The sequence below is a fragment of the Leptopilina heterotoma genome, unplaced genomic scaffold (genome assembly GCF_015476425.1).
Source record: "Leptopilina heterotoma isolate Lh14 unplaced genomic scaffold, ASM1547642v1 Lhet_26, whole genome shotgun sequence".
Lineage (NCBI taxonomy): Eukaryota > Metazoa > Arthropoda > Insecta > Hymenoptera > Figitidae > Leptopilina > Leptopilina heterotoma.
Genome location: NW_025110969.1, coordinates 4,528,570 through 4,534,216, shown reverse-complemented (window position 1 = coordinate 4,534,216; position 5,647 = coordinate 4,528,570).

Sequence of the window (5,647 nt, the reverse complement as noted above, 5' to 3'; positions counted from 1 at the left end):
TGCGTGTATTTCTACACTTTGACGTAATATTACGTCGCACGATCTGTACAATTACATGGCGAATGTAATTTTCTTATTCCTTTAAGATTTTCAAAAAATTTTCAAGTTTTTATAAATAACTCTAAAAAAGTGTATATAATGTACATTTATAGAAAGTATATGCTAATTTATAAGTAAATAATATTACAAAAAGTTTTGGGCTATATTTCATAAATACAAAAAGTTACGACTGAAAATATTATTTCAAAAAATATTTGCAGGTTATGTAGATTACAGTCGGCGTGTAAAAATACCACGTCGGACATAGTGACCAAACTTTCGAACGTCGGACATAGTAAATTTACACCAGATTTTTTTACAGTGTAGGGCAAATGTGCTTTACATGTCCTATAAGTTTCATCTTGGGATATCAAAGGGATTCTGAGTAAAAGAAAACGTAGCGCAAGCGTTACGAACATATGGGACAAAATTCCTCAACTACCCAAGTCAAAAATTAATTTTCTCTAAACTTTGCTAAAATGTTGCTATTATAAATTGAAGTGTAAATATAATTTTTTTTTAATTTGATAAAATATTTTTTGAGCTATGGAGTTTCAAAAGTTTGATTTTTTTTAAATATCTTTTTTTCGATTTAATATATTGATATGTAAAATCAATCAAATTTAAAGTACGAATAGTGATTTTAAAGGGGTTTTCACAAGTTATAAGCTGGTGACCTTTTTTCCTATGAGCCATGTTTAAAGTCCGAATAGTGATTTTAAAGGGGTTTTTACGAGTTATAAGCTGGTGACCTTTTTTTCTATGAGCCATGTAAAAATCAGAGTGTGACTATGGAAATTTTTGAGAAAAATAATAATTTATCATTATTTTACATAGAAAATGACGATTTATAATTAATTTCTTCAAAAAGTTCTATGGTCCCACTCTGATTTTTACATAGCTCATAGAAAAAGAAATAAGCTTTCGATTAGGATGGGTTAGAATAAAATAAAAAAACACCGATTTTCAGATATATTAAAATTAAGAATCTGACATTGAATTTCAAGGACAAATTGAAAGAAATCAACTTTTTCATCTCCAGCTTATAGCTCGTGAAAACCCCTTTAAAATCACTATTCATACTTTAAATTTGATTAATTTTCCTTATCAGTATATTAAATCGAAAAAAAGATATTTTCAAAAAAATTAAAATTTTGAAACTCCATTACTCAAAAAATATTTTATGAAATTAGAAAAAAATTTATATTTACACTTCAACTAATAATAGTAACATTTTAGCAAAGTTTAGAGAATATTCATTTTTTGACCTGAGCCGATGAAAATTAGTGTGTTGAACTGACGTGAAATCCACCATGAATCATCTCCTCGGTCGCCTGGTCGAACCTGCTTTACAAACTCTTATGATTTTTGTTGCTTAAGGCTCTAAAGCTTTTAATCATGTCCGTAATTTCAGATCTTAACTTAATCTCCGTATCCTCCAAGTTCTCCTAGACATCTACTACCAGTTGCTCTAAGTGAATCAGGTCTGCTTTAACCTCTCCATGTTCTCGGCGCATCCTTTCACAATCACTCCGTAACTGCGCAAACTCAGCTAACAGTTCACTTGAATCTTTTTGCCAGTCTGACTCTAACGCCTTTGGATCTGCGCGATTCACCGGTGCCGCCTGAGTGGATCCTTCCGCTGCGACATCCAGCAACTCTCCAACTTCTCGCGATTCCTCCATCAGGCTCTTCCGTTGATAATTTCCTGCAGTTTCACGGGTAGTACTAGCGTTAAATGACCCTTGAGGCAAGTTATAATCTTCGTAATGTCTTCGTGGGGTTAAGGACTCTTCTCTGGATTCCCTAGACTGATTATGCGAGGACCCATGGCTTTAGTCCATCCTGTTATTCTTCTTAGGTCTGCCTCGTCTACGCGACATTCTTATAGATCTTTTGACACTTTGGGCCCCACGTTGGGCGCCAATGTAACGGTTCGTAACTGTCTTTAATCCTTATGGGAAGGAAGTTTTTATCAGGATAACCCGGGGTGCAGAATGACACAGTTGATTAATGAGAATAATATCGTTTTTATTAATTAATCTTCTTGGCGACGATCTTTGCACTTATAAAAATAAAATGAATCAACAGTTTTGGTAAATCACTAGATTAAAGTTCGTGTCACAGGTGAGTTGCAGGGCAGCGTTCGTGCATTCACAGGTAAGTTCAATAACGTAGAATAATAACTAACTAAAATCTCTTCTCGTTTAAGGTTGCTCGTGGCATTGGGAAATGAAAGTCTAATAAACTGAATTCGACATTATATCTAGTAAGTCGTTATCAATGGATGAGTTAACTTCGCGAAAAATTAAATTGAGGCAAGTAACTTATTTCCTGCTTCTTTCCAGGTAGGTCGCGGCATGGGTAAGTTCGCGGCGTGAAAACTAAAAAAGGTGATAAACTAAACTTTGAATTATTTCAGGTAAGTTACGGAGTGAAACTTCTGTTTCTTAACAGGTGAGCACACTGTGCGGAAAATGTCAAAAAAACTGAATATCGGTCCGAATATGTCAAAGATCGCAAAAATTTAGGCTTGGGGTAGCGCTCGTGGAAGTTAGCAGCGACCGGTATGAAACGCGCTGTAGGTATGGTTTCTTGTAGCAATCTGTCGTTTCGAAGGTACATATACCGACGAAAGTGAAGAACACGATCCTCGGACGACTTCTTTACCGACGGTCGCGTTAATTGTGCACGTGAGGAGACGCTCGAGAATTAAATGCCCTCTTCTTGCGGATTCTCACGCTAAGAAAACACTTGCGGTTTGTAACACTCGCGTACTAATTAGAAAGTTCGATCGCGGTCAATTAGGGTCAACTCGCGAACTACACTTGAGGAATGGCGGCCGAGGTGGCGCTCACCATGGTAAGTAGGATTTCTTCCCAACAGCCGAAGTGGCGTTCGTTGAGAGTGGATCAAAAGGATGCTAGGTTAGGATGAGAGTGGAGAGAATAACTTGACAACCTTCCCAACGCCAAGGCGTCGGACTTGAGAGAGACTGTTCTACGTACCTACTGCTTCTTTAGGAACACCCGGGATGACAACCTGGCGGCGACCTTCAATGGTGGAGCACCACTAACGATATTCTTAAACAGTACTTATTTTAAATAAAGAAATAAAAAAATAATTATTCATTGTCCTTAGTTCATGAATCCATACACTTTGTTCTCGTTTTTGCCAAAATAGGCCACATCTATTGACGCCCAGGATAGCTCGCAAAACGACCTCAAGAAGTGGGGGGGTTGCTGACGGCCTGATAAGCTTACGGCAACGATCGTTACACTCTTACAGATTTCGTAGGTATCATGATGAGTTAGGGGAATTATTCTTCACGTATAATAGTAAAACTAAAACAGTTTTCAAGTATTTGAATTTTGGTAATATTAATTGCCTGGTTAAAGTAAATTTGTTACAGTGTTTTGTTTTTGTATTTGTTTAAGTAATTATTCTACACTTAGCAGAAGTCCAATTGTAATGTTGGCGCTTGCAGTGGTTTGGTCCGTTAAAAATTTCAACTGTTACCTAGAAGGATACTCATTGACAGTAATAACGGCTCACAGCAGTTTACGTTGGTTACATAACTTAAAAAATCCAACAGGCCGACTCGCCAGATGGGCTCTCTTGAACTCCTGGAATACGACATGACCATCATCCATAGAAAAGGAGCACTTCACCACGTTCCAGACGGTTTATCACGCATACCTGAGCAAATGTCGTATCAGGTCAACCAAATCGAAGTGTGTAACGTGATAATGAAGTTATCCCGTTTATAAAATAATTCCTAGGCGATTTCGCAGAAACCTAAAATTTTATAAAGTAATAAGAAGTATTTATTTAATTGTCGTTGTTTCGGGTAAAGCACAAACATAGTTAGCCAGACCCGAACTCACTACCTTTTCCTTAAATTTCTATTATCAAAAGGGAATAAGCATTGTATTTCTTTTATATTTTTTATATATTATTGTAATTGTTCTTTTAATTAAACATTATATATAAATTAAAAGAGAAATGTAGAATATTGTATTGTACAGAAGATAAAGGAGATAATGGAAAAATTATTGTTGACGACAAATTGAGATGAATTATTTTGTATTTCTCGCGGCAAAGAGAAACCCACATTTCTATACAATATAATAAATGTTATTATTATCAACGAAATGATCAGTCGGGAGAATAAGAGAATCTCATCGTCCGAGGTCCGGATTTGGTCACCGCCATCTTAATTATATTGCAATTATAAATTATAATTAACATTTATCAAGCCGAGAATTACCATATTTCAACACGGAAGTTCTCATGGTTACCGAGTTTTGGGGGCCTCTCACATTGCGCAGGTCACTGGGTCAGCGGCCCTGCTTGTTTAAGCAGTTCGAGTTTGGCTACTCAAGTGTACGGAAAGGAGACCGGTCCGGTACAGTTTTTCTAAACCGAAAAAAGCAATTTCCACTTCTGAAGATGGATTATCGCCAACTCTTGGAGAAACTAAGAGGTTAGTGTCCAGTTTCTCATCTTCAACTTGGCATCCATCCCCGATACCAACCTGTTGGTTGATAAGAAATATAGCCACGGAAAACATGGTCGATCACATGGCAATACATGGACGCCACCATCTTTTCTCTGGCTGATCTCACCGACAAGTAGTGTGGGTTTCTCGGTGATTGTCGAGAAGTTAATAGTCAAGTTAATTGAAGAAAAGAAATAAAAAAAGGAATCAGTGTTAACCGGTGTTGTTTATTCAAGTATTATTTTTACAAGTGTAATTGTGGTGTCAGTTTTCTCTTTCCTGTGTTCGAAACCTACGTCCCTGTTAAAATAGAATAAAGTCGAAATTGTCTCAAGTGAATTTGCGGGAAATCGAGCTAGTCCGGAAAAGATTCATTGTTCGAGACGGCTGCCGAGAATCCGGGTAAAAATCTTTACCTGGCGCTGAGGATAACCTCTAAACGGATTATTGGAGGTGTGGTTTTATTTTATAAGTCCGAAGTGTTAGACTTATAAATCAATTGTGCAATTGTACAGCTATTTTTGTAACGCCTTGTGGTAGAATTTTCAATTCAACAGGTGATTAGAAACGGCGTTACAAGTGATAGAAGGCCGATGGTACCTGAAGCGTTTACAGGAAGTCGAACAGCATCCTGACAGGTTCCCAAACTGGAAAGCCGAAGATAATTGGCTCTACTACCACAAGCCAGCTGATTTCCCAGAAACTGAAGTTACAGATCTAAACGCCTGGAAGTTAGTGCTCTATAGGGAACGTCGCCTAAAAGCCCTACCGGAAAACCACTCAACTCCACAATCAGGAGATCTTGGTGTAGAAAAGACTCATAGCAGAATCGCCACACAGTACTATTGGCCAAGTATGTTCAAGGATGTAGTTTCTTTTGTCCGACACTGTGAAAGTGAACGCACCAAAGTCGAACAAATCCGACTTGCTGGTTTTATGGGAAAAAAGACTGTTGAAGAGCCTTGGACAATACTAGCTACAGATATTAGGAGACCTTTGACTCCGAGCTCCAGAGGTAACGTGTACCGACCTCAGGCCGATCCTGTCGAGTGAGTAAATCGTGTAGTACGAACTATGATAATTGCGTTTATAGAGAGAAGCCACTGA